The sequence below is a fragment of the Phalacrocorax aristotelis genome, chromosome 7 (assembly GCF_949628215.1).
Source record: "Phalacrocorax aristotelis chromosome 7, bGulAri2.1, whole genome shotgun sequence".
NCBI classification, from domain to species: Eukaryota; Metazoa; Chordata; class Aves; order Suliformes; family Phalacrocoracidae; genus Phalacrocorax; species Phalacrocorax aristotelis.
In genome coordinates, this window is record NC_134282.1 from 32,627,320 (window position 1) to 32,653,738 (window position 26,419).

The window sequence follows — 26,419 nt, forward strand, 5'->3', positions numbered from 1 at the left end:
TGTCTTTGGCTTATTTTGCTGAAACGGTGTGCTGCAGCTTATATCTATATGATAAGAAAAGGACACAAATGTTCACAGTTGGGACTCTGAACAGCCTTGCAGGTCATAAATACAGCAAGGCAACAGTAAAATGAGATCTTTATTCTGATAAAAGAAAATGCAGAGAGAGAGAACATCAACCAAAACGTGTGCCCACCGTGGGTGCAGATAGGAGGAACCTGAGAACAAACTGCAAGACAGATTTACAGTTGTGGATATTTGCTACTCTGTCAAGATTGAGGGGCACCAGAGAAGTCCAATTTACTGCCTAGAAATACTTAAATGAGATAGTGCAGCCCCCTGGAAAGATTGAGCTGGGAGCTGTGTGGCAGAAGGCTCCGATGAGGTATTGTTGAGAAGAGTTAGAAGGACACAGTGAGGAAAAAGACCTGTGTATCTCAGACAAGACTGACCTAAGCCCAGTGAATCTAGATCTGTTCATCTTTTCCGCTACCTAAAGCAGAAAATATATTCAGTGAACGTATTTTGGACCTTGCCTGTGTCTCCTTTGGGCAGTATGGACTTGAGCTGTTCCTCAGCCTAGAGCACCAAAAGGGGAATGTACTGACTTTTTGGTATCTGCATGCTCTGAAGCTGATGTTACCACAGCCAGCAGTGGTGGAAGAACTAAGGCAAAGGGGAAAAGCACTGAGAAAAAGCAAACCCTCCTATCGCCAGTACACAAAAGACCACCTGGAGCTACCATCAGGAGATCCTGTCAGTGTTAGACTGTTTTTTGAGGATAAATCGTGCACTTGGAAGCTAGAAGAATCTGTTGAGCAGATAAATTCTTGCTCATGCAGCCTAGCAGTAGAGTGTCATATATTTCACTGAAACCACAAATACATACACTCAGTGAAAGTGTAAGATGAATGAGACTTGGAGGACATTGAAATACGCAGCCTTCTGGGGGTTGCTCAGCAGCACACAGGAGGAACGTAGGCCTACCAGCCTGCCGAGGAGCATGAAACAGCCCCATTGCAGCCCCGCATCAGCCAACCTCCTGTCATCACAAGAGTGGCTTGCACTCACCCATATCTAGCTTCCCACACAGCGCACACAGGGTTTTCACAATGGCAAGGAAAGAAGGAACAATCTTCCCAAGCCTGGAGAAAATCCCTGTGGTGCCAAAGTAGGTGAGTCAGGTGTCATGAGAAGCAAGCTTGGTGTTGCAGGGGGTGGCTTGGCTGTGCTGGGAGCGCATCAGGACAGATATGTAAGAACATAAAACATGATTTGAGAGATGTGATGTTTATCTTTGCCGCCTGAGATGAATGTGGCAGGAAGGAATATTACAAAAAAACGTTTTCCAGCAGCAGGTGCCAGCGCATGAGCCTGGGTATGGCCTGAGGGCACATCTGGCCAGATGTTACAAGTGCCCACACTGGGGAGAGTGGGGCTGGGACACAGCACAGTACTGCTGCTTCTTGCTCAAACGGAAATCTGGGCTTCTCATTTTCTTTTAGGCCAAATGAAATGTTCTGGTCAATCAAAATCCCCTTTTATTTAATTTGTGATTTCTTTTGCTGACTTTATTCCAGCAACCATTTATGGTGCTGAATGTCCTGTGGGTGTAGCTGGGTATGGGACCTGACTGGCTCTGATGCTGGGGGCCTCCTGCAATCCGTTGCACTGTGGGAGGACAGAAGTGTTTCCACCTTCCAAGTGTTTTCATGGCAGCCAGGAATACTTTGCTTCCTGGGAGTGGTGTTTCCCGTTGGAGGAAGACTCACTTTTCCAACACATTGCTGTCCTGACAGTGTGGAAGCATTCAGCCAAGGCCAGCCTCTCAGGCAGCATTCAAAATCCAGCCCTCTCTTTGCATCTACTGAGGGGGCTGGAGCTCTTTCTGGCTCTTCTGGGGGTGGGACACCTTGTTTTCACTCACTTGGAAAGTAAAATGGCTACTGTAGATGAGCTTTATTTAGTCTATCTGTGCAACATGTCTGTATTTGTAAAGCTCCTTCATTCATATCCTTGGCTCCCAGCGCTAGGAGCAGTACCTTGTCCTTTAAAATGTTGATAATCCCTAGCAAACCAAGCAAACTTCCTACAGAAACAATACTTGTCATTGCTTTGCCTTTGGCTCTGCAAAAGATATCTCATATTTCTTCTCCTGCAGTGCATGATGCTGCTGTGCTGATGGGTTGAGGGGTAAGGTCCCAGGGCAGGTTGGTCCGTGGTGTGGGCATGGAGGTGCCTGGAGCACAGTGCCCGGGGCAGCGTTCAACAAGAGCCAGCTGCTGAGAGATCCTTTATAAATCCTCTGCGATGATGGTACACAGACAGACTGGTGAGTTATTCTGGCTGCTCAGTACACTGCGAGATGTAGTCAGACCTTAGGTGATGACCAGAGACTGGTGGCCGAGAGAGGGGTAATTGCTTTGCTCCACATTCCTCTGATGGATGCCAAACTCAGGTCCCCAGCAAAGCCTCTGTGAACAGAGCTTGCCTTTATCTGAAGTGCCCAGTAGTTGATAGAAAGCAGTAGGCAGGCAAAGATTTCTGCCTCTGCTTGCCAAAATCCCACTGGCCTTGGCTCAAGGTGTGTAGAAGTTACTGCAATTTTGGGTGCTGCTGGGATTAGTCCTTTTGAAACGCCAGCTCCGCATGCTGGGTGATGCGTGGCCACTGGGACCGCCCTGAAAGCAAGCCGGGTGCCTGGGCCATGCGTCCCCCGGTGCTTGCAGTGGCACAGTGGGCCTCTTCCGGCTGTGGGGTGCCAAACAGTCCAAGTCTAGCTGGCCCACGGCAGAGGGCGCTGCGGGCCTGCGCTGCACAGCCTGGCAGCTCCTGCCTGCCTGCCGAGCTGCCTTTGGCGGCTACAGACAATGCACCGGGCAAAGCAGACAATAACAGGCAGGAAACAGGCAGCGGGGGATTCACCTCCGAGCTGAGAGATTTCATTCCTTTGGAGGGGAAAAAATGGTGCTGGGAACTTGATGGAAAACAGCCCGAAGAGGGGAGGGAACGGATCATACTGTCCACTTGTGAGAAACAAGGAGCCTCTGAATTTTCAGATTATATTTAGTGTGGAGATCTCTTTGCCTTGAAGGGTGTTTTTGGTGGATTAAGGTGCTTTTGAGTTCAGCTGCTGCTCGACAGAAAGGATGGTGGATTTTGTTTCATACAATCAGATTATTTTTCCCCTTTTTGTTCTGTTTTGGTTGTGCCCACAAAATAGCCAGTCCTACCTAAAGGTTGTCGGTAGGAAGTGATGTTAGAAATGGTCCAAATCTGCACTGGAAAAGGTGTATCATATCACAGACATTTGTTCTCTTCCCATTTCCATGGAAACATGCTAGCATGGACTTCAGTGGTGTCAGGCAGAGCAGCCTGGCCCTCCAGCCTGGCAGGATCTAGTGGACACTCTTCAGGAGGAGCTGCTGGCAAGAGCACACAGAAATGTGGCTTGGTCTCGTCAGCTTTCGGGGAGACTGGGTAACCTGGTCCTTTAGAATAAGAGCAGAAACAACAGCTGGGACAAACATTTGACTCTCAACTTTCCCTTTCCCATACTACTCTTCCACATCCCATTGCCCCATCCAGTCCCGCTGAGAAAACAGTGTACACCACAGGCTACAATATTTAATTTCCTGGGGGGTGGAAGGGGTGGAGAGCACATGTTATGGCAACTGACAGGCTTTTTTGTTCTGCGTCAGTCCTTTTATTAACCCCCTGCTAGATCATTCACTCTCTCTGCTTAGCTGCTCCTGCTGCGTTAGTGATGAGAGTGTTTGTAACAGCAGGTGTGCCTTGGGAGATTATGGGAATCCCGTGGACAGGGAGCAGTGGGTTGGTAGGTGTGTGCACACAGATTGCTAGCTGCAGCTTTGCCTCCATCTGCCCTCTCTGCTAGCCTAGATACCTTTTATTATCCCTGCAGCAACAGCAGTTGCATGTCTGATCCCCCTACAGCCACCCTGTATCTCCCTGTGGGTGGATTTGATGTCCCACCTGTGAAGGCGGTGGTTGCCAGGACTCTGGCCTGTTGCGAACAGATAGGCAGACGGTTAAGGCAAGTGCATCATCCGCTATCCTGCACTCTCCACCATCCTTCAGCTTCGCCTAGCCCCTATTATTTATTGTACATTTTAGGTAAAAGCAAGTGTTTCCACCCAACAATCTTGTCTGTTCCCCCTCTGGACTTAGGGCCTTGGTTCCATAAAGCGTATTTTCCAGACATATTATATCCCAGAATTTATGGGAGCAATCTAGATCTCTCTGGGCCGTTGTTTCCCTTGCCTTTTTGATCAGACTGCTGTTGGTGGTTGATTATTCAAACAAATTAATTTGGGATACACACACAAGTTCTAATTAGGTGCAATTATTCACTTATTTTCTCCCTGCTTCCCTCCGACATTGCTAGAAATCCAAAAATATCACCCTAAATCAGTGTGCCCTGCAATAATTATCCCCTGGGCCAATCCTGAACCTCTCAATCTATGATCAATACCTTCATCTGTCAGCCACGATTAATTAAATGGAATCTCACTTTCAGGGCCTTGATTCATATCACCCAGAACAGCTTACTGCATATTATAACCCAGGCATGATTCTAATACTGTCCTCAAGTGAGAGGGAGGGGCTGACTGATACATCAAACCCCAACTTCATTAAAAAGCCAAGGGATACAGGGACTCTCATTGTAAGGCAAGTGATAAGTAGGTGGGACCATGCTTTTCTCTGGAGCCTGGCTGCTTCACATGGGAAAATAATGCTGCTGAAATCAAAGACAGGAGCAAGGGTATTACTCTGTGTGAGGAAGGGAAGCAGAGTTAGTCCCAGCATGATTGTTTTGATGTCTGTGCTGCCTGCATGGGTGTATTCTGTTCCACAGGAGCTTCTTTTTTTTGGCCAGCAGTTGCAGTTTTGGAATTTGATATGGTTATGAATGGTATTCAATATCCAAAGGCTGTTCTGAACTTCCTGGCTCTGGTCTGTGGTGGTCCAAGCCAGAACTCCAGAGATGCTGTAACAAAGCTCTTAAAAACAATAAAGATGTTTTACTTGAGATTCCTCTGATGCATTTAATAACCCTCCATTCTACACATGGAGTGGTAAAAGCAAAGAGGGATGTTAGGCCAAGCCATGCAAAGCAGGTACTGGATCCAAGATTCATGGCTCCCTCTCCTCTTTGCCATCTTGCTCGAACAGGAAAGGAGGTCAGATCTAAAAAGAGATGATTTGAATCTGTTCCAGGTCTTAAACCTGAGAGCCCGTACCCTTTTTGCTGATGCTGACCATGTGTCTCAGCCAGACAGCATCCTCTCTCAGGACTTGTGCCTTCATATTCTTTTTCAACTCTGATTCACAGCCAGGCTCTCTGTTTCCCAGAATGCCTGTCCTTTGCACCTTCACCCTCAGGACTTCAAAAGCCTCAGATCCAACATCTAGGAGTCTGAGGGCAGCTGCTGTTATCCACAAAGGGCAGTCAGCTCAGCAAATCTTCAGGCAATAAGAGCAATGATTTCCAACTTCAAGCCACCTGGAGGAAAGTGGAGCTGTTGATGTTGCCAAGAGTCATGACCCCAGGACTGGGAATAGTGAATCTAACTATGCTTGAGCTTTCCAGCAGTCCTCAGTGTCCAATTTCATCAGTGCAACTATCTGGGGGTTTCCAGGACATGCTGCATCTTCCAAATGATAGATGTGTTCTGTTTTCTGCCCTTGTAGGACAAATTACTTTAGAGCCATAATCAAAGGGGAACAGGGAAGCTGTGTAGGTCAGCTCAGGATTTGTGCTGTGTGTGTTAGAGGAGAGCGCAGTGTTTGTACAGCACAAGCAGGAGCTTATTGCCAGCGCTGGAAACGTTACGGTTTGCCTTCCTGGCAAAATTTACACCTCAGTGATATATAACGGAAGGAGGAGGCAGAAGGTATGTAAAACCTTCCACTCTGCCTGTGGCCATATTCAGCAGGGGCTGGAGCCCAGAACTGTGGTAGTGTTGCTCTAGGGAGCTGTGGAGCTGACCACAGCCTGGAGAGGCATACTTTGCATAGCTGCTTGAATTTGAAAGTTCGTTCCAGTTCAGTGAGGCAAGTGGTGCTTTCATGCTTGCTGTCTGCACAGGGTTCTAGTATTTGAGCTGTACCAGCATGCCAGTTCACATCCAGAAGTGATTAAACCAGAACGTTTGCTAGGCAAATTTCTTAAGTTTGATAGGACATTCAATTAGGGAAGAGAAATGATAGCTGTAGTGTGCTGGTCACCAAGTCTGCCTCAGTGACAGAGCTCACTGAGAATTTCACAGTGGCTTTGCAGAGGGAAAAACAAGATGTGAAACTTGCAAAATAAATAATTACTTGGGAGTTTTCTGCCTGGCTGTTTCCAAAACCCCATTCTTACCTTTTGCTGAAGGTCAGAATGGTACCCAGGCCGTTACTTTATCTGCACTTTAAGCTTCAGCTTGTAAATAGCAAAATGTCTGTGATCAGAATGTTTTTAGGTACATCAAGCCAAAAATGCCAATTTCTCTGTTCCCCACCTAAGACAATTGAGCAGTGGGATTTGTAGTAGAGCAATAAAACACAGTGCCTTTGTGGGTGAAAACTGTTAGCCTTAGGTTCATTGCAAGACAGAGGAACAAAGGCCACTTTGCATTCATCAGCCACTTGAGAAATACAGACCCCACCACCACACTTGCGGGGTGAAAGGCTCTGCTGGTGAGGCTTCATTGCCAGTAGAAAATGAAAATTGTACACAAAATACAGATGAGAAAATTTGTATCTCTGCATTTGAGTGCTGTGCTGGGTATGACATCACTGGTAGCCAATCAGCAATCTCCCTTTGTGTCTGGCTTTCTAATACAAGCCACTTCATCAGAGTAATTTGCAATAATAATTTATTCACCTTCTAGGAACAATACCACCTGACTCTCTTAACAGCCGGAGAGAGCGAGTGTGCAAAGTTCTCAAGCCCTAGACACTAGCTATGCCCTGAACGAGTGCACCTCCAACACTGACTTGATAAGAGTTTCGTTCAAGTTGCAGACAATATAAGCGATCACTTGTGTTAATTACCCTATGGTTGAGCACCCCTAAAGGTGCTCAGCGCTGCAGGCACCCGGAGCAGAAGGTGGTCCCCATGGCAGTGGGAAAACGGGTGCTCATAGGAAGTGTGGCACTGGGGCCATGTAACCAGGCTCAGGAAATCTGGGCAGGGTGTGATGGGTTCCTGTTGCTCCTCAGGGGTTTAATAGGTTTGCCTGAATGAGGGGCAGGGAACCCTGGACTGGAAGCACATAGAAGAGGCTGAGGCATCAAAATGTGGTGTGCAGCTGAGTTGCCTTGTGCTAAGCAGGGGAGGATCTGAAGGTGCAGGAATGTCATGGGTATGGTGTCTGGCAGTTGTGTCACACAGTTCAGCTCAGAGAAACCTTCTTTCCTGGCTGTGATATCTCAAAGCTCTTCTGTGGTATCAAACATGGCATCCAGTCTTACACACAATGAGTAATAGCTCTGTGAATGCATGTGCAGGGTTCAGGAACCCAGCACAGAGATGCTGAGGAGGGAGGACAGACTACACTAAAAAAAGAAGCAGAATCTGTAGGATCTCTCCCTGAATCACAAGGAAATGTTGCTTAGAGCAAGGTCCTGCAGTACTCTGGGGTTGAGTAAACCTGTTGTGGCTGCTTGTGGGGGTTGCTCGTCCTGCATCTCTCTAGGAGGAGCTTCACCATGCTGGTATGTTGTGTGGGAAGCTCTCTCAAAGCTGTCTTAGCCAGAGCTGTGCCATATAACTGCTTGTGAAGGCATATAGATGTATATTTTGCAGGTGTAAATTCCCCATATCAGGCTCTGCACAGGTAATGCTGGATTTGGAAGTGAGCACACAGGCACTGAATAGACACCAAAACACAAAGACAACCAAAATAAGAGATCACTTCCACCCTGAATAATTTCCTTTATTTTACAGTGAGAGAAAGCAGTGGAGCTGGAAACAGCAAACAGATGTCCCGAGTCAGCCCAAGTAACTCTAGACAGACATACCAATATAAACATCAGGACACTGAAAGAGGTAATGGAGATGTCAGTTGAAGATGCAGCTGAGTTAAAAAGCCCAACAGTTGTTAGGTGGCAGAGTGAAGGGGGTATTGTCAGAGTGTGCAGGCAGCAGCCCCCCTCTCTGGCTGAGCTGTCAGCATTGCTGCCTCAGGATCATCAGGGTGTCTACACGGCCTTTGGAGAATTTTGAAATTAAAAGCCCCAAATACAAATAATTCAGCCACTGGAGTTAATTTGCTCTGTAAATCCTTCTGCAAGTGCATTCAGGTAGGCTGTCAGGGGTTCCTCCAGTAGTTTACCCTCGCCCTGTGTGCCACATTGATCTTGGAGAGCTGGACAGCCCCACATGATGAAAAACCTACCTCTCAGCCATTCCTTAACAAAGTGTTTAGCCAGTAGTCCCTACTGCCCTGAGGGGGTCTATCATGATTCAGCTTGGAGGAGCTGCTTGTGGAGGTACAACCTTGTTAGCTTCTAGAAGGCTGCCAAGGACCAGGTCTTGTGCTGTTGTATGGCTGTTGGAGCAGTGGGGAGTACGAGGAGCCACAGGCAGCGTAAATGGGGGGCAGGAGTGAATATGTTCTCCCCTGGGGTTCCCAAGTAAATCTAGATATGCTCTACTTGGATGTATTACCCTCTGTGTGATAGCAAGCCAGAGGGGCCCCAAGTGTTTTCAGTGAGACTGGGAGGCATATGGCCCCTTTCTGAATCAAGGCTTTCCCGATTTGCTGTTCTAGTCCCTCGCTAGGGTTGGGATGTTTATTCAGGCATCTCCAGGGCCATTTGTAGCAACCAGGAGACCCTGGCTGCAGCCCACCTGTGGGTACTGCAGACTGGCAATGAGATATATCCCGGTTATTGTGCTATGAGAGACCCTCGCACCAGCCCAGGTCAGTGCTGTGTTGAGCAGTCATGCTGATTTGGTGACTACAGGGACTTCTGAACACTGGAGGTACCTTTCCAGCTGCAAGGAAGGACCTAGCCTGTATTCCCATACTGTAAAGCGACCCTGGGGGCTTTGGAAAGTGTTTTGCTGTTTGGATTTTGCTCGTTTATTTGGTTGGGTTGCACTAATCCTGTCTAAAACAATGATTTGGGCTGGAGGAACAAAGCAGAGGAAACCAGGGAGAGAAGGAGGGCTGAGGTACTGCACCCAGCTTGTGTCTGTAGGACCCTTTTAAGTGTTGTTTATTGATTTACTTTGAAACTACATCCTTGGCCTCAAATGCATGCAATCAAAGGTGACAGAACTCCAGAACAGAAGAGTTTATAATATATTTTCTAAGAATTGCCTGTCATATCTGAAGGGAAAATGGAAGGGTAATATAAACACACACAAAGCTTGGGGATAATGGCTATTACTGAGACAGCGCTCTCAGAGTCTGGAGTGATCTGATGAAGCCTTGGAATGGAAATTTACAGAAAGCTGTGCTTTGCAAATTCAATTCTCTTTGTAAATAAAGCTGTGTAAAAAAATATCCAAATTGCTGGAGCAGGTAAGCAGGTAGCCTGGAGAGACCAGGCTACCTTGTCTTGACTTAACTCTGTACTTCATGGAGCCTGGCTTTCAGATAACCTCTGCTACTCCCCGTCTGGAACCATCTCACTTAATTTTGCTTATGGGGTTTGTACCAGAAAGATGTGTTAGCACAGCTCACCCCGTCATGCCACCACAGAGTACCTGTCAGTCAGCGAGGGATGTTTTCTGAGAAGTTTACATTTACTGGCTTGCAAGGCTGGGACAGAGACAATCACTTTCTGGCGTGGTTCATTTATGAATCAGGGTCATATAATATCTTGCTTTCATCAGGGTTTGTGTTCCTTAAACCTAAAAGCAGTTTGCCTTTGTCATGCACATGCAGACAGAAACAGAATAACGTCTGGACCACTTACTTAAGGGTTGAGTTTCTCGCCTGCTCTTCTCCATTGACTTGGCCAGGCATTTCCAGATTGTAAGACATCTGACTCATTACATTATTATCCTCAGATTAGACAGCAGCAAAGTTGCTTAAACCTGATTTAAGTGCCAGAATAAGCCCTTTTAATACAGCCCTTTTGTTCTTGCGATGGTTGTCCCACTGGTCTGTTGCAGCCCCCTATTCCTCTCACTCTGCCTGGGGCTTGCTGGACTTGCTAAGAGCCTCTCTGTGGCTAGAAGTGGATCTTCTTTTTTTCAGAATCTCTTTGTTGTCTTGAGCTCTCAGAACAACTGCCTAACACTTGCAAAAACCCCACATCCCTCTGTAAATTACATTAATCCCTTCCTGACAAATGAGAGGCCATTGCCAGTGACAAGTTAACCTGGACATTCTCTGTGTGCTTTCCAGCCAACCCTCTCAAGTAAATGGGTGATTTCAGAACTCAGCACCTGGCCAGCTGGCTGTGTAATCTAGGGTCAGTTGTGACTTTCAGGATCCCACTGCTCCTGCCCCGGCACATCACAAAGATGAGCTCTGTCTCTTCCAGTGCCTGGGTAGCAGCTGAATAATGCTGGGTAGGCTCTGTTTCCCGGCACAATGCCCTGCCAGCTACAGCTGTGTCGTTTTCTTTTCCAATCTATGGCTACTGACAAGGCATTTTGCCCTCTCTTTTGGCTCTCATGGTGACCTTGTGACTGTCTCTTCTGGGGCTTCACTGCCCCTTCTTGCTATATAGATGCCAAAATCTCAAATGAGAATATGGGCCCTAACCACTGGAAGGTGTCTCCTCTCCATGGGGAAGCCCTGCTCTCCAGATGAGGTCTCGGCAGCTGCAAGAGCCAGGTCTGGGCCTGCACTCACAGGTGGCTCCAGGGGAACAGAGGCAAAAATTCATCCTTGGAGAACGGGGGCCCAGCAGCTTCCTGAGCCCTTTCTAGGTTACTTATCAGTAGCTGGTATGACGCATTTGCCCCCAAGAAACAGATCAGCTGATGGAGGTATGTGTATTCCCCTCTGCTCACAGAGTAGGACAGGGTTACTCCTGCAGCGATGTCTCTAAGGCTGTGCCTGTCCTGCTTGACAATCTTCAAGTACTGCCGGCTACTTCGCCTGCTCCATCCTTGGCCACTTGCCCAGCCCTCCTCTTTTCCTCCCGTACATTCCCTCTCTGGGTGACCTTATTTACAAATTCTGCATATATAATCTCCTGCTGATGACTCAGAGTGATTGCTTTCCTCCTAGCCTGTCCTGTGCTGTCCAAATTAATTCGCAGTCTGTCTTTCTGACAGCACTTTGCGTACACCCACCTACTGGCTTCAGCTCAACACAATCAAAGTGGAGTTTTAAATCTTCTTGTGCTTGCTCTTCCCTGCTACGTTTCCTGATATCTCTTTCTCACCATGTGCTCAACCCCTTGGTCCTCTTTGACTTGACCTGTCTCTAAATGCCCATATCTGGGCCCTGCTGAAAACTAGCTGGTTCTTCCTAAAGAATATCTCTAAGATCCAACTCCTCCTCCCTGTCTACCCAGCTGAAATCCCTTTGGGATGGATGCCCAGGTTTTCTGAGCAATCAGATTTCTGCTACACTTAGCAGTTCTGTGCAGAGTACCACACAGCCTTATCATCGGGATTTTCACTGGAGACCTCTGACAGTGCGATGTTAAAGGGTCCTGCAGAGTGTGTCTCACTGATCCTGTAATCATCTCCATCTTGTGAGCTGTAAAGCACATGTGCCTTCTGCAGATGGCCTATTCTGGCCCTGCTCCACCTAACCATCTCATAAAAATTTTCTACTGCAGAGATACCAAGTCCTGCCTGTCTGCCAGCCATGCCAGTTCCAACATGCCACTGCATGTTTCTCCCAGGTTACTCTGTCTGCAGCAGAGGAGTAACCTGTAAACACTAACAAAGCATTTTCTCCTTCTTCCACTAAAAACTAGTACGCTACACTGCCTACCGACAGCAACGTACTTGATACCTGCAGTTGCTACCCAGCACCTGCCTTCATGCCTATTAGTGCTCCTTTGCCTGCATACCTTGTCTTTGTGGCCTCTAAGTGTGTCCTTGGGATGTATATACACTCCTGAGCATGGGACTGTCCCTCCATGGCATTCTTGCAGCGTATTCAGCAAGATGAGACCATTATACAGTCTATAACGAGGGAGGAAAGCGTAATCATTTGGAAGCCTAAATTATTAAGTCTGGTCATTTTGGTTTCTGGGAGCACTGAACACAAGATTGGTTTTAGGGCTTGCAAATTTTCTGTGTAAGCTTCCATTTCCCAGGCATGTTGCTGTTCTGTTGCCTCTGTCAAAGGTAGCAACTTTGGCTCTCCTCCCACAGATTATCTGGGCATGTAAATGACCTAAGACAGATACACTGTCATTTTTTCATGCTGTGATTTTTACTTACACCCCCCTGTGGTACGTGACAATAAAATTACCCCACTTGTTCATTTCCCACAGACAATTTTGCAGGCTTGTCAAGCAGCATCCCGTGCACAGTCCTCTGTCAATTGCTTTTGGGACCTCGGGGGCAATTTGGGAAGGATCTTTTGTACTGTAATTCACCTCTGTTTGCCTTTAGGAGAAGGATTCTGGTTTCCATGCTGTTTTCTCATGTGCCTGCATGGCTCTTTGATCACAATTTGACTCCTCAGGCCTTCAGAATTACAGCTACCTTGTAAGGTTTGCCCATAATCCTAGTGACATATTGTTTCTTGACAATCTCCAGACTTTACTTGCTCCTGACTCGTGATTAATGGCTATTTCTGACAGACTTTGTGATTCTCTGGTTGCCACAGACTTCCTATTTCTTACCTAGATTTAAGTGCTAGTTGGGTCTAAAGTACTCCTTACCTTCTCCGTCACTGTCATCTGACCTTCCACATTTTCACTTTAAAATAAGGAAGATTTCAATATTGAATCCACTTCTCTCTCTCACTTTTATCCCCACTGACCCTTCTGCACAACATAAAACCAGACATGCACCAATAACTCAGGTGGAGAACCTGCAAGAGCCTGCTGCGCTCACCAGCACTTCTTACCAGGGTTCCTCTCTTGAAAGCACAAGCAACAGAGCTCTGACATACCAGCAAGGTCCATGTCAAATGAAACCTGTATGCTTTCTCATCTTCCTCCTGAAAAGACTTTATACATACACTGATGTGTTTGCTCTCAGGGCTGAGTTTGAGCTGGTCAAGCCAGGATAAGAATTGCTTCCAGGCAGGAATCTCTTTAATCAAATGCTTTTCCTCCTGCTTATTATGCAGTGTGTTCTTCTGACACCAGAGGGAACAGGAGCAGGATATCAGAGTTGGCTGCCAGCTGCAAGCCAACGGGCATGTTCTTCCCAGGGCAGACCCTGGTGGTGAGTAATGCCAGTGGGGTGTGGAACTGCTGCAGGAATCCTCATCTATAGGAAAACCATGCATCGTGCGAGTGGTGTGGTTAGTGAGTGGTCGTGGCTAGTGGTTACTGAGCATTTAAATATGTTTGTAGATACTAGGTCAGCCTTGAGGAGGTTTTTTTAGAAGAAAAGATAAGCAAGGAGGAAGGCAGTGCAACAGCAGTGATTTCCAGCCCTTGGGCAGGGGATGACTTCCATAGAGACAGACTTTTTTCAGTGGGCTCAACTTCGCTGTGCAGGGGCGCATCTGTGTCAGGTAACTTTAGAGGCTTGGAAGGTCTGAGCACCTAAGCATATGCTCTGGAGAGAGGGAAGGGAGAGCAGCCAAGGACTGAGGGATGAGGAAGACAGATTGTCCAAAGTATTGTACCAAGAAGTTCAGTGTATCCTGACCTGCAGAAGGCGTAAGCTTTGTGAAGGACAGGTGTGCTTACGTGCTTGCACTTTGAAGCGTTTTCTCTCAGAATATACAAAATTTGCTTTATGAAGTATGTCATGTGACTTTAAGATTTGCTTTAGTGTGTGACCACAGCATACCCTGCTAAGCTCCTGGCCGGCAGAAGTGCCATGAGGTATTGGGAATTGGGTCTAAGAGAAGTAACAGCTTGTAGATTAAAAGTAGAAGATGATGCACTTCTCAGGAGCAGAGGGCCTAGAGGAGAAGGTGTCTGGTTGTGCAAAAAACTGACCTCAGGATGCAGCTCTCTCCTTGCATTGCCTGCCCCAGAGAAATGATCATACAGGTTTATTTTTCCACCCGGGTATACAGAGCCAGTGTGAATGTTGGAGCTCGGTGTTCCACAACCTTCCCACCTCTCCTGCTCTCTGGCAGAGAGGGAAAAGCACTGAGGGAGGAGTACACCAAGCTTGCCCTAAGAGCAGTAGCTAGATAGACTGAGAGCTCCAGCCAGTCATGTTGGTGTGTAAAAGGAGTGATTACCCACGCTTCAACAGTAGAACCAGGGCATCCAGCTGAGGTCTTTATTCTGGAGCAAACTCACAGACCTTTGCAGGGAGCTGTTGAACTCTCTTCATCCATCCCAGGTCTCGCAGATGGATCAAAGCCCACCCTGCCAGCAGATATCCCCTGCATGCTGAAGAAATGAAACGCAAGTTCATCTTGGTCTTAACTCAGTGTTCTGCCTCCACCTTCATGAAGGAAATGATGTCCATCTTTTGGTAGTATTTTTCATATTTTATAAATCATTAGTGACCTCCTGGTCAGACATTTCAGGAAATTTAAGAACCAGCTGTGAGGAGGAACCTTGGCTTCACCTTCTATCTTCCAGGCTTGCATAAGCTGCCAAACTAATTACTGGCACATGCAGCAGCACTGGTATTACCTGGGGGTTAGCAAGGTAAGGTTTTCCTAGATACTGCTTCTCCCGCCTGAATTCTGCACAAATAGGGTTCACAAATCCCTATTTGTACAAGCAGAAAATGTCATTATTCTGCCCAATTATAATCCCAAACTTAAAAATTAATTGAGGCAGGTATTAAATTAAGCAGGTTTTGCTTGAGTAAATATTTTCCATTTTGAGTCTAATCTATTCACTTAATAATCTAAAAGAATTTTATTAATTTTATTATGGTTTGCAAAAAAATAATAATGTCTGTTCCATTAGGAGCTGTTGCTGGCTTAAGAGGATTTTACTCCCATTTTATGGTTTGGTTCAAAGAAAATTTATTCTTGCAGTAGGTTTAATGATTCTTAGCTAACGTTGCCTTCCCAGCTGCAGTTGGACTGTAATAAAAAAAAAACCTTTGGCTTTTGTTAGACTTGCACATTCTTGGCTGCCAATAATGATTAATCTTTCCCCCTATAAGACCATCTTATTACTTGGGTTTGACTTAGGAGATGCCATTCCCTCCGGAGCTTCGTAAGGGCTTTCTCCCAGAGCAGCTCTGATGCAGCGCAGGTGTGACCTGCAATACCTCCCTTTGTAGTCTGTCTTTGCCCCTTAATTGCTGATCTGCAGCATTCTGCTTTCTAAGCTCCTCTGCACAGGAATGCTATTTTGGGAATGACGGAGGATTAATTGCAAGAGGAATTCCTGAATACTTCATGCATGGAAGGGCCCTCGGTGGCCCTGTCTGGATCATCCCCAGCGGGGAGGATTGTCTAGACACACTGCTCGGTGAGGAGATGCAGGGGGTGCAGGGAAGGCTCCTACTCCTCCCTGACTGTGGGCATGCTGCAGAGGGCACTGACCCCCACCCAAATAAACAGGCAGCGATCTACGCCACTGCTAACTCTCAGCTGTGCTTAGAAGCCCTTTCCCACAGGGCGGCATCCCTATAGCTCTCAGCAGGACAGACCATATCCTGCATTTTTGTGGGACATCCTGGTGTGGAATATCATGCTCGTCTTGAGAAGGCATTTCAGTGCTGGTCCCCTCTCGATAGACAGAGATGGGAATGCACCCCAAAGGTGCAAGAGGAGGCTGAGAGTATAGGGCTGGTCTAGGTAGAGGTCTGCGAAAGCATTACAGTGGATGATTTTGGGGCATTGCCAAACATATGGGACTGGAGCTTCACACTGAGAAAATTTGTGTTTTAATTCATGGCCATCTTGGCAGTGTTTTAATGGTTCATAGTAATAAAAACCCTGGGAACAGGAAGGAAAGAGATGCTTAACCGATTTAAGAGAGACCTTTGCCATTAACAGGACACACATGGTTTCTGATCAGCTTGTTGCATCAGTCATAAGTGTGTTTGTGCTAGATGAATTTGCTCTACTGTCTCTCTGCCTTTGCCTGTGAGATCTTTTGGGCAAGATGATTGCACCGGAGACGTTGCATAAAGAAACATCTTCCCCCTGCCTGCTCTCTGAAAGGCAGCCGATTCTAGGGCAAGACTGGCAGCTCATTGTATGAAAAGGTGATCTGCAGTACCAGCAATTAAAACTGAAGTGGAAAATGCAGGAGATGTTTGGGCTAGCATCTGGAGTTCCTTTTAGAAAGCCTTTGCAAACAAGCATGAGTGGTCAGTGCTGTTGGTTTACATCCATTGGAGCCCTGCTGCATACCGAGGAAAAGACTCATGTTGGACAATGGTTGTCAGCAGTAAGAGGTGCAGAACTGGTGTTCACACAGCCTTGCTCCAAGCACAGACAAAGACAAACTATGCTCAGCATCGTTTCAGAAACCAAGGTTAAGTGTCGGGCTGGTCCAAGCAGGTTTTATGAGCAGCCTTAACATAACAAGCCCATATAGGTACAAGGAGAGAGCATAAATGGTTTTTGGAAAGGAGAATTACTTCACTTTCCACTTTCTAAAGGCTCATGATAAATCATAGCATGAACGCTCAAAACCAGAAGCCTCAATGGCTTTACTACCCATCTCACAGTGAAATAACAGGTGCGGAGGTGAGAAGGCACTGCTAGGAGAGACACAGCTGGGCACTGGTGCACACTGAGTCACCAAAAGAAAGCTGAAAGGTACGATCATGAATTTCAAACTGTCTCCCTGCCTCCACAGCGGGTTTCTTGAGGCTTAGGGAGCACTGGGGTATCCCTACGGGTTGATGCTCCTCTGAAAGTACTTGAATCTGAAGGTGCTCTGTCATTGGAACTGAGCCACGTATATGGAGTCAAGCAAAACTGTTTGCAGAACTGGTCAAATTCAGCAGGTCATTTCAGCAAGGGAAAAACACCCAGTGCTCGTGTGGGATTAGATCTTCAGTTCTTTCTGACCTTTTTTTTTTTAAAATTTCTCAAGTTTGCATTTTGAAAAGCCATTTTGTTCAGAAATTTAGCTGCCTGGCATTTTTTTAAATGCACAAAAGCTTCTGAAACCAAAACCAAACACATTTTCTTTTGGGCTGGCCAGAGTGTGCCATTGGCTCTGAAAAATGTTTTTAGATTTGGGTTTTTTTGGTTCAGCAAAGGAACCTGACAATCTTTTGTAATGGGTTGGCCTAAGAATGTTTGGGGTTTTTTTCCTCCTGTTTTTTTTCTTTTAGTTCAGTCTTTGAGAGGTCCTCCAAATTCCTGTGACGTTCCTGCTGGCTGAGATGTTCAGCTCTGTTGGGAGACCCCTCCATCCTCTTCCTTGTCAGGAAAGGGACACAACTGGGCTCTGGAAGCCCAACTGGATGGAGAGTGAGGGCAGGACTGGCTCTGAGAGTGGACTCCTTCTGGTGATATGGTTGAGAGTAAGCATGGATGAACATCATTTCCCCACTGCTGATGGAGCAATGTCATTTCCTTGCCTTTCTCTGCCTGCCCTTCACCACCAAATGGGTGAGTTTGCCTGCTTTTTTTTTTTTAGTCATCGTACCTGTATTCCTTTTCAACTGCGGGGTCAGGGTTGCCATATTGTGTGTGGGGAGTATGTTTTCACTGTCCTTGCTGTTCCGCTGGCTGCCTATGCCCATGTACCCCTCTCTGATGCCCTTTCTGGGCTCAGAGCACTTACTACCTTTCTTGAGTGAAGGCCTTATTTTCTCGTGTCCTTCTCAGCCATTCAACTAACATAATGAACCCCTTCTACTGTGAGTGAGGCTGTGAGCGTTAAAGGGGCTGGTAAAGGGTGTGTTTTACTTTTAACTGCTCTGTTTCTTCCACGAAAGTATTTCGTGCCCTGCATTCAGCCCCGAGACTGTCTTGGGCAGTCACGCCATAGCAGCAGCCCACAGTTGTCCTGGGGGATGCAGTAGCTGGGGTCGTGGGTGTTTCAGCTGAGCTCGCAACACTGTACTGACGCATTGCTATATGCACAGGCACTTCAAAGAGGTTTCCACAGACAGGAAGCAGGGCAGATTAGAGGCACACTGAGGCTTTTATTTTATGCCAGGACTTCAAAATGTTATTGCTGATATTTCTGTGGCCCCATTTTTAACCACTTTTAATACATGTATATAATATAGCACAAGGCTGGCCTCTGTGAACCACACACTGCATCTTCATGGGATGAGAGTCACAAGACACTTCACATGCATCAGAGAGCCAAGGGGCTCCAGGGGAGGTTCAGGACTGGCTCCTTCAGCTCTGCTTCCTCTAGCAGCAGTGAGTCAGCAAACCCAGCAGACCCTGGGCAGCCTCACCATGCCAGGCACTGCTCTGGAGCCTGAGATTGGCTGTCCCTGGTGCAGCTGACATGGCTATGCTGCTTTCCACCCTAGGGACATGCCACCTCCCTTGGAATGTGCTCAGAGAGGCAGTGCTGAGGTAGCCAGAGGTCCTGGCAGGCCAGGGGAGTAGGTGGTGCTGGAATTTTGCCGCCTTTTCTTTTCTCTCATACGTTTGCACGCTTTCCAGGCGTGTGTCATCTCCACTCCCACAGGAGCACTGGGAAGAACATGCTCCAGCTGCTGTTCCTCCATGGTTTCTCCCCAGCAATGTAAATAGTTTACAGGGGACTTTGTAAACAGCAGATTTGTTTAGGATATTGTCTGCATTCCCACCTCAGCGTTTCTTTATTCAGCAGCACAGGGGAAAGGCTGACCTGCTGGCTGTAGGTCTGCGGCTCTCATTGTTGGAGGGGAAGATGGTGATGACCGAGAGGAAGGAGTTGTGTACACTCCTGTATTCTCTGTGAGCCTGGTGGATTTGGGGGATCACACCGGGGTCACATGCACACATGGTGGCTGCATGGAAATGTTTCTGCATCTAGCAGAGAGGAAAGCTGGCATGGGATGCAGCTGCTGCTGAGCCCTTTGCAGGACACGGTTGCATGAGAGAACAGTGTATATGAACAGAAAGCATGCTTACACAGTGCCCAGGGCACTGGGAGGTAGATGAGAAATATTCAAAGATAGGAGCTTCATTTCAGAAAAGCACTGCCTATTTGAGAAGTCTCAGGAAGCTGATTGTCCACCCAGGGAAAGGGAACTATTAAATCAACTCAGCCTTCATCCTGTGGGAGTAACATCTGAAGATGTCAGTTCTGCCTTCAGAGCTTCTCACACCGGGATTCAGCCTGTGCTTAGTGGTAGGAGGTCAGCTTCCCTCCCCCACCCCTTGACCTTTGTAAAGGAGCAGAGAAGGGAGAAGGCAATTCCTACCTGAGCTTCTGTATCTGCCACAGAAGCTTTGCCAAACTTGAGCTGTACTTTATCTGGGAGATAACCATAAACCTCAGAACACACACTAAAGACATGAACAGTCATGGGAGTGGATGAGGGGAGCTTGAAATAGAGGCTGACATACCAAAAAGAGGCTCTAGAGGTGGGGGGAGCAGCAAACAGTAATATTTAGAAGCAGTCAGGAGCTTTTGGGTGAATGGGGGATGTTCCTCAAGGCCCTAAGTGTTTGTTGCAGCTGTGGGTGAGTTCAGTCTTCCTTCTGCTAGTGAAACATTGCTTTTGCAATGTAGCTGGGAGAGGCAGGTACCAAAATGGGAGAGCATAGGAGAGTAAAACTTTCAGGAAGCACCCGGGGATGGTCAGCAGAACCTATAGAGGAGTGAACAAACCCCGAATGTTACAGTACACTTAATGGTGCGTTGTTTTTTTTATTTTCTGTTGTTGTGCTTAAGCCTGAGCAGCTTAAATCTGTGATGGGCCCTCAAGCCACTACCTCTCAAATGCTTCCCACCGACAGGAGGGATAACTGCTGGAGGCCAGCTGGCTACCCGATGCTGGGCTGTCAGGAACCGACAGCAGATCATTCTGCTGTTTGTTTGCCCGTTCCCCGCCAACCACAAGTTTGAGTTTTGAATTTAAACATCCTGAATAGAAAGAACAAGATCTCCAAGTGACATCTCTGGCTTGTTGCCAGGGGAATCTTGCATCCAGAAGATAGAAACAGCTTGACAAAGCCAAATACTGGGAGAAGGAATCTGACCCCATTTTCAACAGCATTGGCTTCCCTAGCATGTGAATGCTGGTTGCAGTTCAGAGATGGTCTGCACCTCCTCTGTTAGTGTGGCCGTGTGAGGGGCTGGAGACTCCCTCTGGCCATGTCCACGTGTTTACTGTTATTAGGAAGAAAAGGCCAACAAATTCTTCCTGCTTCCTTCAGAGGCATGGATGTGTGGCATGGACCCAGCCTGGCCTGGGAACAAACGTGAGGGCTGAATTTTCGTTGTCTCTGGATGTTTTAAATACCACATAAACCCCCTGTTTTCCTTTGGGGGATGTGGATAGTTGGGTGTTGTCCAGCAGAATCCTGTTGACTTTCTGGCAAGCTTTAACTGCAAATATTTGAACAAAAAATTATCTCATGTTAACCTTAGCAAAATTTAATCTTTCTGTACATAGTGAAATCTGGCTTAAGTCACAAGTGAAAATGAGAGTGGTAGTTTCAGGTGATTCCCCAGTGGATGTTCAGCACAGAAACCTGCGTGTTGCCCATCATGGATGGCAGCTTGTTCATCAGGAAGGGATGAAAGGGCTGCTGGAATTGCTGGGCAGGATGGAGTTGTGTCGGCTAGGTTTAATATAGCCCTGAACAGGAAAGCAGGAGGGCTTCAGGTTATGCTGGATGACTGAGATGGAAGGTGGAAGGCACAGGGCTGTCGGGAGAGTTGCTAGTTCTCAAATCTTTCTGTTTCTTTGCAGGGTCTGGAGTTTGCCTGTAGCTTGGGACCAGTTTTGCTATAACCCCAAAGCTCAAGCAGATTTTCAGCTCTGCTTTAGGTAAAATCCCTGTCTGCTCAGCTCACTGGCTTGCATTGTACCCTCTTGGGAGGACAGGGGATGTTACAGGAAGGGCTCAGTTCATTCCTTTCTTCTCTTGGACTCTCACCTTTGTAATGGTGAAGAGGAGGCAGGAAGCCCTCTGGGAACATCTACCGTCCCTCCACCTCCTGTCTGCCTAATTCATTCCTGGAACTCTGCTATGGCCTGGGATAGGGGTTCCAAACTCCCAGAGGGCAGAGCTGAGCCCAAGGGAAGGAAGACTACAAATTACTGAGGAGAGGCTGAGCAGATGTGTGAATAGAGGGAGACAGCAGCAATACCAAAGCAGTTGGGGGTCATGAGGCAGACGGACATGAGGAGTTGCTCCCACAGCCCCAGAGGACCACCCTGGACTTGTACATGCTGGAGATTCAAATACTCCCAAGCAAACCCAAACGTGCAATGCGATCCTCATAAAAACATCTTCCTCAAGTAAGAAGTCTGAGTGGGCTGGGGTTCCTCAGAGCCGGCAGTGTTAGTGGCACAGGAGGTGAGCAGGGGAAGGGGCAGAGCTGGCTGCCAGGGCCACAGGTCAGGACCAGGGCACTGGCAGAAAGTCTCTGTGGTTCTGCTCAGAAAAGATATTCCAAGCATTGATGTTTCCAAATGAGGAGGAGCTGACAGCTGCCCCCTGCAGCCCTCAAGTGCCTTGAATTCCCATCTTCCTTTACAATAAACAGGTGCCTTGCTCAGTTAGATCCCTTGAGTGGAAACATCTGGGAGCTCCCAGCATTCACCCCAAATTCACCCTGCTTGAGCCACACAAGCAGGCAGGTCTGTTCCTTTGGTACCCAGTCTCTCTTCCAAAGAGAGTGAGTGCAGGATATTGTTGGGCTGTGCTCTCTTGTTTTGATGTGGGCCGAACTGTGTCTGGGACCTCTTCAGGGAGGGAGATAGTCTTCTATGGTCCAGCTCAGGCCCACTCTGTTTCAGGCCTTGGCTTTGATGTAGAGACTGACTTCTGCTGTGTTTTGTGTTCTTGCCATTCCATCTAGCAGACAAATTCCTGCTCTGCTGGATTTGGCCCCTGAAGCAGCAGAGTGGTCTTAGCAGCAAGGCTCAGGCCTTATGATAAAGCCCTGACACAGGTGTTCATGCTCTTGGGCACATCCTCTACCTCCCTGGGTGCTGCATAGGCTCAGGTGATCTTTGGTTGCCTTTTTTGGAAGGGGGGGTGGCTAAGTTTGCAGTGGCCAGTTGGTAGCTCTGTGATGCTGTCTGAGCTTGGCAGTATCACAAACCCGCTACTGACTGCTCCTTCTGTTGTGGGAGTGAGGGAGGCTACGCCAAAGTACCCTGTATGATCTGGCCTGAAGGGAAGGATGTAAAGCCACACTCCTAGTGTTTATTATCCTTTTTTACATATGGATGTAGAGAGGAGGCAAGTGAAAGGATGGCAAAGCTCCTGGGGATCCAGGCACCCTCCTCCACAAATGAGGCCCTGCTGCCTGGCTACCCAAGGCAGGCAGTGCTGCAGTGCCAGAAGGTCCCTATCTCTTGAACCACAGAGGGGGCGAGCAAAGGTTCACAAACTGAGACCAAGGGAGGCTGAAGAGCAGCACTGAAAAACACCGCCTGTGGGTCAAAGCAGTGCTCCCAGTTGCATGGTACTGCTATCAGGTGGTAGAGCACAGGCACAGAGTGTGCCTCAGTCCCAGTGATGCTTTCTGCCTTGCTTCTGAGAGCTAACTCTGCCAATCCTTGTGCAACAGGGACATCAGTGAGGGAGCGCCTCTTGTGACTGGAACAGTGCCTGTGTAGCTGAGCCCTGCAGGTTTCATCTCCAGGCCCTGTGACTTTGGTGTGACACGAGATTACAAAGGTAGAGTTGGGAGTGGGCTTGCAAGATGGCAAGTGCGGTCTAATTAAGAGGGAAGATGATTGTTAATAAACTGGGTGTGATAATACTTTGCAGGGGTGGGAACAGCTGATGAATGCAGAGCCACTCGAAGGCCTGTGAGCACCTGTTACGTGCACGGGGTGTTTGCAAGTGGGTTCGGTTCTCACTCCCAGCCTGTCCGGCGTGAGGGGCTGGGAGCTTCTGTGTGTGCAGGCAGGCTGGCATTGGGGGCTTCAGCAAGCTGTAACAATTCCCATTTAGGTTTGACCTTTTGCTGGATATTAAAGCCTTGCTGTGGCTCAGTGAGATCAACGCTGCAGCAAACACAATTCCTCAAGATGAAATATCTCTCCAGCGGGTAATTCCAGCCTCATTTGAGGGTTGCTGCATTTTTTTTTCTTTCCCACTGAATCATTTATTCCTGGTGTCAGGAAGGTGCAGAATGACTTTCCCCACTGGCTTTCAGAGCTTCATTGATTCTTCAACTCCCACTCCTGCAAATCTGCTGGAACAGCAGCCCGTTGCCTCTCCAGTTTTCCTGGGGCGGTGGGGAAGGGGAGGGTCTCAGGACTGGGGGAGTTCTTCAGTGAACCCATTCACAGTCTGGGGGAGATGCAATCATATTTTAAGCTCCATAGTCTGAGGCAGTGTTTTTTGATTTGTAGGTTTTTTTGTCTTAAATGCCTTCTCAGCACTCAGCTGCCTGCATGGAGAAGCGGGAAATAGGACACATTAAAACTGCTGGTGAAAGCAAGTTTTCTGCTGGAAGGATCAGGAGTGGGGCGTGATCCCAAGTCTTGGGTTGTCCTGAACACCATTTGGACACTGACACTGGTCACCAAAGACAGGGCAGGTCCCTGCCTGACTGAGAGGTCTTCAGAAAGAAAAGGAGCAGGATGCATTATGGCAGCTCCCCCAGAACAGGGAAATAATGGCAGATCAATGGTAGAAAGGGGAGCAGTGAGCAGGAGCATCTGCTACAGTTGGTGTGTATACGTATGTGTGAAGCACCTATGGGAATTTCTGAGATTGTACAGAGTGCTGGAGACCTTTGGCCCTTCCTGCTTTCTGGTTCTCTGTTGCAACTTAACTCCTGTGCTCACAGTGGGTATGAATCTGGTCCCTTCAGCAAAGGAAAGCAATCAACTCCCAAAATCTGCGCAGCGAAGAAATTCAATCATTGTGTGTCTGCCAGACGGGAGTGACTGAACCCAGGCTCTGCCTGTCATCATCAATCTATTTGCAGTCCTGTATCTGAGTTCACACTTCATGTTCTCCAGTGCAGCTCCCTTCTCTGGGCTCCTGGGGGACATAGAAATACTCATCTTCCTATGTGGGGGATGGAAGGAGGAGGGGCAATGGAGTTGAGACCTGGATAAAACGGCCCCAGAGCCTGGGAACTCAGGAACCCAACCCAAGAGGTACCATCACATCACTCTGTGATCCCTTCTGCGTACAGGAGCTGGCCGGAGCCACCACTGCTTTGCACTTGGCATGGCACTGAGGGGAGTGAAGGAGCCAAGTGGGTGTGAAATGCAGAGTGCTGCTGGACCCCTCTCCAGCAGAGGAGCAAATAGAGCAGGAGAGAGGCCACACAGACCCCAGCTTTTCAGCATGGCTGAATGGATGCCTTATGTCCAGCAAAGCTTGTCACCAGGCGCTTGCTACCAAGCTCAATAGCTTTAAGGAATTTCAAGCAGTCTGACCATGCCCATTAGAGTTTACACGATTCCCCTGCCAAGTAGTTGTAAATGTTTCCGTTCGTTCTGCGCATGGCCTAGTTTCTCCTGTTTATCTTAAATGTGCCCAGGATGTGACCCTATTCCCATCCTCAGCACTCTTTCCAACTCCATTTAATTTCTACTTCTTCCTATGAACCACTGTAATGTAAGCACTGTCCAAAGGACAGAAAAACAAAGGGAGGTGGATGTTCACAGGGTGCCATGCCCTCCTTGGAATCAGGCAGGGTGCTCTGGCATCAGTGTCAGATGGGTTTAGATGGACATAAAAGCAGTAAGAAATGCACACGGGTGCTTCAGGGGAGCTGGGGACTGGAAAACAATGGAGGAGGCTCAGTGCTGGCAGATATTTAAGTCATTCTTTATTGCAGTGCTACACAGGAACAAAAAAGATCAATATTTATTAGTCACAGAAAGCATAATTTTGCATGAAAAGCATCGATCAGTGTGTCAGACGAGACAATGTCATTACATCTTCTTTATGATTTGGTCAACATCCCTATAAGACTAAGGACATTGTTCCTCTAGACAGATAGAGTCGCCGGGGTGAAGGAAGAGTTTAGCACAGTGCTGTGATTAGAGGGAAGCAAAGCAGGGGCTGCAGTAGTGTTTAGTGTCACAGTTTAGTGTAACCTGGGCTTAGGGGCTCTGGTTCTCTACCTCATCTTTCTGCGTGGTCTGTTTGCCACTGGGGTCTAAGTACTACCAAGAGAAGTTCACTGCTTCAGAGTCAGGTCCTAATTTTTTAGCTGTTTTTCCCAGTGAAATAAGCTGCTTGCCAGCTGGGGCAGGGTAAAAGCTCCCCCCATAAGGTAGTGTTGCACAATTATAGGCTTTGTGGGATGTTTACACCATCCTTTAAGGCAACCCAGCATATGTGGTGAAGATGCCTGTCAGTCCTAGCTCTCCACCCGTTGTTCTTGTGCACTCTGACTGACTCCAGCCCAATCTGACCAGTGGGTAGAGGTGTCCGGTGTCAGACCACAGACTGAGGACTACATGCAACCACCAAAGCTGTTTGTTCAACCCAAGCAGCAAGTTCAGTGGCTGGCCAGCCAGTCTGGCTCTCACCCAGCCAGCTGGTGAGCTCAGGCAGGCAGGGCATGTGGGGAAGGCTGTGGGCATTGCTGTGCAGAGACTGGGAGGCAGCTGGGAATGGCATGGAGGAAGCAGAGGAGCTCTGGGGTGGCCTTCAGTGGGATGGAGGGGTGTTCAAGAGGATCTGGTGGGAAGTAGGAAGATGAGGAAGGTAGAAGTCATTACAGTTTTACAGCTGGACACAAAGCCAAAGGGAACAAACATCTGGACCTCCACTGTGTGTAGACAGCTGCTGCTAGAATCTCTCCTTGCTGTGGGTCCAGGAGGCAGGGCCAGCTGTGGTACAGTCAGTGCTAAAGAGGGCTTATAGCTGTCCCTGTCCCTGCGTGACCGGCAGCTTGTGCCTGAGCACACAGCAGCAGCAAGATCCCCTTATGCCTCTGCAAAAGCAGTTCAAATCCTGCCATTTCCAGCACTGTGCTGGCCCCAGCAGAGATACAGGAGCACAAAGATGGACATAGAAACAGAACTCCTGAGTCAGGACTCCTGGGTCATGATTCGTAGCAGTGCCTTTGACTCCCTTAGGGCAAGCCACAAGTCAACTGCATGCACTGCAATTGCAGAACTCAGCTTCCACTTAGACACCAAAGTAATCAGCTCAACCAGAACTGCTTGCTTCAGTCACTGAGGGCGTAGTGACTTTTCAGAAAAGTCCTGCTGTAAGTGTCATGATCAGAGCAAGCAGTTCTTCCAGTCCCCAGCCTCATGCTGGGTGTAAGCCAGGGAAGTGTGCCCATGGCTTGG

General features: G+C 47.9%; 1 long non-coding RNA gene across 32 annotated transcripts in view; it reads left to right on the forward strand.

Moving 5' to 3' along the window:
* Positions 1-26,419, forward strand: part of LOC142060134 (uncharacterized) — a 101,413-nt gene that overhangs the window by 9,877 nt on the left and 65,117 nt on the right. For 25 of the 32 annotated variants that reach the window (XR_012661621.1, XR_012661615.1, XR_012661623.1 and 22 more), the window contains 2 exons: positions 17,339-17,618; positions 22,711-22,820. The exons of 3 other annotated variants lie outside the window; for them this stretch is intronic. This is a non-coding gene — a long non-coding RNA (uncharacterized LOC142060134). Of the gene's footprint in view, positions 1-17,338; positions 17,619-20,878; positions 20,957-22,710; positions 22,821-26,419 lie in introns of all 32 variants that reach the window. 4 more of the 32 variants (XR_012661625.1, XR_012661639.1, XR_012661617.1 and 1 more) reach the window with 3 other exon arrangements.